The sequence below is a fragment of the Stegostoma tigrinum genome, chromosome 38, assembly GCF_030684315.1.
Source record: "Stegostoma tigrinum isolate sSteTig4 chromosome 38, sSteTig4.hap1, whole genome shotgun sequence".
Taxonomy (NCBI): Eukaryota; Metazoa; Chordata; class Chondrichthyes; order Orectolobiformes; family Stegostomatidae; genus Stegostoma; species Stegostoma tigrinum.
The window spans coordinates 9,783,629-9,789,628 of NC_081391.1; the positions used below are offsets into that span (position 1 = coordinate 9,783,629).

At 45.6% G+C, this 6,000-nt stretch overlaps 1 pseudogene; it reads left to right on the forward strand.

Moving 5' to 3' along the window:
* Window positions 1-5,059, forward strand: part of LOC125447010 (cytochrome P450 2J2-like) — a 74,392-nt pseudogene extending 69,333 nt beyond the window's left edge.
* The last annotated feature ends 941 nt before the right edge of the window (window positions 5,060-6,000 follow it).

Here is a 6,000-nt window from a genome sequence, read left to right on the forward strand (position 1 = left end):
CATTATAGTTTTAGATCCTTTCTTATTGCACAGTTCTAGGGCCATGGAGTCATAGATCTGTAAAGCGTAGAAACAGACCCTTTTGTCCATGCCAACCAGATATCCTAAATTAATAAAGTTATAGGGTTATACTGCACAGAAACAGACCTTTTGGTTCAACTTGTCAGCCTCTCTCTATAGCTCAAATCCTCCAAACCTGGCAACATTTTTGTAAATCTTTTCTGACCCCTTTCAAGTTTCACAACAGCCTTCCTATAGCAGGGAGACCAGGACTGAATGCAGTATTCTGGAAATTCTACCCAGAGTATCCACTGACTGTTTTCTGTGACCTACGACCATCCTAAGGTTCTTGAGCAGATTTGTAGCTTGAGTTGTGGAAGCTGTGGTTGGTTGACTCATGAGATGGTTCATAGTTTTTCCGCAGACGTTTCATGACCCTGCTGGGTAACATCATCAGTGCAGCCTCTGAGGAAGCGCCGTTGTGTTTGCTGGCCTGGTTTTTAAACTCTGGTGTCCATTCAGCTGGATTTACTCACTTCCAGTTTTCCGTCGCAATGGTGTGTATATGGGGGTTGAGCTCTGTGTGTTTATTGATGGCTTTCTTCATGGAGAACCAGGCTTCTAGGAATTCCTGTGCTTGTCTCTGCATTGCCTGTCCCAGGATCTTGGTATTGTCCCAGTCGAATTGATGGTTCTCCTTATCCATGTGGATGGAGATGAGTGAGTATTGGTCATGTCTTTTTGTAGCCAATTGATGCTCATGAACCCTTGTGGTTAGTTTTTAGTGTTCATCACAGCCTCTGCCGGGAATCTTTTATATGACATTGATCCTCTCCATAGTGGGTAGTGGGTCTTTGGTTTGGGTGAGCAGTTGGCGTAGGGTTGACATGGGTTTGTGTGCTACTCTGATGCCCAGCGGTCGTAGGAGTCTCATGGTCAGTTCAGATGTGTTCTTGACGTAATTCAGCGTGATGAGTGCATCAGGGCGTATAGTATCTTCCTGGTGTTGCTCGTGTAATAGACAACTTCTGACCCAGATTTTTGGGCATGCGTTGTCTTTGAATATCTGGAAGAGATAGCCTTCTTCTTTTTGGTGTAGCTCTGTGCTTTTGTAGGGTTTGTTGCCCGTTTATACACTGTTCTCATGCAACTTCGTTTGTGTGTGTTAGGGCGGTTGCTGTCGAAATTCAGTACTTGGTCAATGTGTGTGGCTTTCCTGTGTACCTCCGTTAGGTATTCCCCATCTGTCTTGCGCTCTACCTTGACGTGCAGGAATGGGAGCTGTTTGTTCTTCTCTTCTCTGGTGACCCCTACAACAACTGCTAACCCAAACCAAAGACCCACTACCCACTATGGACAGGATCAATGTCGTGTACAAGATTCCCTGCAGAGACTGTGACAAACACTACATTGGACAAACAGGAAGGAAACTAGCCACAAGGGTTCATGAACATCAATTGGCTACAAAAAGACATGACCAATACTCGCTCATCTCCATCCGCATGGATAAGGAGAACCACCAATTTGATTGGGTCAACATTAAGCTCCTGGGACAGGCAAAGTAGAGACAAGCGTGGGATTTCCTAGAAGCCTGGTACTCCACAAAGAAAATCATCAACAAACACATAGAGCTCAACCCCATATACGCTCCACTGCAAAGGAAAACTGGAAGTGAGGTGATCCAGCTCAATGGACTCCAGGGTTTAAATAACAAGTGGGAAAACACAGCGGGGCCTGCACTGGTGATGTTACCCAGCAGGGTAATGAAGCGTCTGCAGAACAATGAATCAGCTCGACGAGCCAACCAACCACAACTATATCCATCCTTGTAATAGTATCTTTAATCAAGATGATGACCCCCTTCTCCTCTTCCAATTGTACTATCATTCTTAGGTGCATGGACTTTTTTTTCTTTCTGTCACATTTATTAACATGAACTGGTTGTGGTGGTGTCCTGTGTGTTGAGCTTATCTCACTGTGAATATACAGGGGTCTTTGATTTACACATATCTGACCTACAAACACTCATATTTACGACTGCAGTCCCATACAGGGTTGTATGGATGTTTCTTGCAGCAGTGTGGAACTTTATTTCAGCCACATTTGGAATGTTGTGTACTGTTCTGGTCACTACATGGCTTTGGAGAGGGGACAGAATGTTGCCCGGTTTAGGGGGTATTCGCTATGAGGACAAACGTGGTTTGTTTTCACTTGAACATTGAAGGATGCAGAGTGACCTGAAAAAAGTTTATAAAGTTATGAGAACCGTATATAGAATGGATAGCCAGAGTCTTTTTCCGAAGGGAGAAATACCAATCACTAGGGGAGTTAGGTTTAAGGCGAAAGGGGATGTGAGGGGCAAGTTTTTTTTTACACAGAGGGTGGTAAGTGCCTGGAAAGCACTGCCAGAGGAGATGGTGGAAGCGGGTACAGCAACAATGTTTAAGAGGCATCTTGGCAGTTATATGAATGGGCAGGGAATAGAGGGATACCTTATAGAGGCACAAGGATTTTAGTTTAGAAGGACATCATGTGCTGGCACAGGTTTGGTGGGCCGGAGGGCCTGTTCCTGTACCGTTCTTTGTATGAATGGCTGCTCTACAATGTCCTGCGTTGTGTTCTGACTTGCGTACAAATCAACTTGTGGTCAGACTCCAGAATGCAACCCATTCACAAACTGGGGACTACATGTAATATTGGATGAGAAAGGGCTCACTAAGTGGCAAATTGCATTGTGGGTTTGCAAAGGCAAGCGTGGGAAATCTGTAAAGTGGTTCCAGGCTCAGAACTGCTGAGAACAGCTAGAGTCTTCCAATAGACTTTAAAATGTGCTGGAACTGTGAGAGAAAAATGACCCTTCTTCCCTCCAGCAATGGAGATAGATAAAAAGACTGTTTGTGATGACAACACAGATAACTGCCTGGGTTTACTCCAGGGTTAGCCTTGAGATTGGGGCTCAGAAATGAGAGTAGCTTTGAACAAACAAAATAGCAATGTCATTAAAAACCTATTAATTTGTCCAAAAAGATATCTATTATCTTAGATGGTACACAGCGAGGAAAGGCAAAATGAAAGCTTTTGAAAAGGATTCGTTGCAGTAAAATGGTTTAGTCAGTTATTCTATTTGCAGATCTCTCGATGGATTGACCCCCTGAGACAGACTGTAGGTAGTGAGGTCACTGTGCAGCTGGTGTCATTATGGGTCTACACAACAGTTTAGATGTTTATTAAGAGCGAACAATGTCGCGTGGAACAGAATCCAAGTTATGTGCTTTTTTTCGGTTGTTTGATTTATTGTTGCCACATTTCTGTTCAAGTGCAGTTCTGTATTGCAAGCACTACAGGCAGATCGTAGGGTGCTTAGGCAGAGCGAGGCTTACAGGCTATGACTGCACAGGAGATGTACAAAGCAAGATCAACATTAGATTTGAAATTGGAGAGTTACATTCTGTGAGGACCTTTAGACCAGGAAGAGGGTCTTACACTTGGGAACTCCTGGTTTCACTTCTAAGTTTTAAAAACAACAAAACCTTCCAGTAAATAAAAACCGAAAGAACTGTGGATGCTGTAAATCATGAACAAAGACAGAAATTGCTGGAAAAGCTGGGTGAGCAGCTAGGGCAGTGGCATGCTCCTCTTTCCCCCCCAAAAAAAGGCATCACGGTGGCACAGTGGTTAGCTCTGCTGCCTCACAGTGCCGGGGACCCAGGTTCGATTCCACCCTTGTGAGACTGTCTGTGTGGAGTTTGCACATTCCCCCCGTGTCTGCGTGGGTTTCCTCCGGGTGCTCCGGTTTCCTCCCACAGTCCAAAGATGTGCAGGCTAGGTGGATTGTCCATGCTAAATTGTACCACAGTGTTGAGAGATGTGCAAATGTACGTGGGTTACAGGGCTAGGTCTGGATGGAATGTTCTGAGGGTCAGTATGGACTTGTTGGGCTGAAGGACCTGTTTCCACACTGTGAGGATTCCTGGACTCTAAATTGAGCATACCCTGTGTACCTGTGGTGTTGGGGTTGAATGTGTTGAGAGAGATCCACATGTCCTTGGAAGCATGCACAGTGACCATTAGAAGTAAGAGATAATCTGCCCAGTAAATTGACTGTTTGACCTTGCTCCATGTTTTCAGCCTGTATGGAACCCCAGAGATTGCTGGGAATGCATCGCCTGGGAGAGTAGCTCATAGAATCAAAGAATACCAACAGCATGGAACGAGGCCATTCGACCCATTTGTGTTTGTACCAAACTCCCCAAAGAGCATTCCACCCTATCTCTGCAACTTGCATGAGGGGAGGCAATGACCTAGTGGTATTTTTGCTGGACTGTTAATCCACGGACCCTGAGATGTTCTGGGGACCCGGGTTCGAATCCTGCCACCGGCAGATGGTGGAAATTGAATTCATTAAACTGTCTGGAATTAAGAATCTAATGATGACCATGAATCCATTGTTGATTGTCAGGAAAAGCCCATCTGATTCACTAATGCCCTTTAGGGAAGGAAACTGCCCTCCTTACCTGGCCTGGCCTGCATGTGACTCCAGACCTATGGCAATGTGGTTGACTCTAAACTGCCCTCTAGGTAGTCAGGGATGGGCAGTAAATCCTGCCTGGTCGGCGATGCCCTCATCCTACGAATGAATAACGGGGTGGGGGGAAACCTACCATGACTTAGCATGCACTTCCATGGACACTACAGGGCAATTTAGCACGGCTAGTCCACCTAACCTGCACATCTTTGGACAAGTTGAGATGGGAAGTCATACAACCTTTAAAATATATGTGGATCAATTTGAAAGGTCATAACGTTCATGGCTATGGGCCAGGTGCTGGAAAATGAGATTAGTGGAGATCAATGTTGGTTCTTCTCTGATGGCCTGGACTCAATGGGCCAAAGGGCCTTTCCTGTCCTGTATGACTGTATGGCTCTGTCAGCAGTAGGAAATTGGGCTGCCCTGTTACCTGGCAACACTACCACTGCTGTTGAAGACTCATGCCAGCTGTACAAAACTGGTCCATACCAGGTCTTGCCAAAATGTGACGTAGCAGAGCTCCCGGATTGATGTAACTCTGGGAATTGACCGTCTCCCTGAGGGAGAAGAGGGGAAGGTATCCATGAGGGTCACTAATCGCCAAGTGCTTTCGAAAGGGTAGAAGTCATTGAGGTTCCGAGGGACTGAAAGGATGTATGTGGGTCTGTAAAACAGGCACAGATAGGTATGACGATGAAAAGGGAACTGTTTGTTCTGGGCTAGATGGAGAGAAGATGGAGAACATGCTTCAGGTATTCAAGGGAATCAGCTACTTGGATCAAACCTGCGAGTTGCTGTGGGGACCGCCGGATATAGTGAGCATGGAGTGGGTACTGTATAGATGTATCAGAATGATTAAATTCAGGAGAAACGAAGCCAACTAGGGCTGAATTTCCTGGAAGTTGGGAGGTTTAGAGATGAGCTGATTTAAAGTTTGCAAGATATCAAGAGCAAGTAGATCGAGGGAAGTTATTTTTTCCTGATGATTGGAGAATCTAGAATACATAGAATCATGCAAACAGGCCATTCTGTCCGTCGAGTCCAGACTGACCCTCCAAAGAGCAGCCCACACACACGGCCTATCCCATTTCCATAATCCTGCATTTCCCATGGCTGACCCACCTAATCTGCACATCCCTGGGCACTATGGGGCAATTCAGCGTGGCCAATTCACCCTAACCTACACATCTTTAGACATGGCATAGCCTACATATGTTAACTACATTTGAAAATGAAACCAAGAAATGCTTATATCCAGAATGGCAAAGTGTAGGGACTCTGTTCCACAAATGCTATGTTCACATGAATTCAGTGATTCACTGAAAGGCTGTGAGTTGTATAGATGTTAACACTAGGTGACACCAGGAGCACACAGAAAGAGACAGCTGGTGCCTGGTCTGTAATGGATGGGCACACAGCCGGGCCCTATCAGCTCCCGTCTGCACAGTTAGTGCCCCCAGAATGGGCACTGG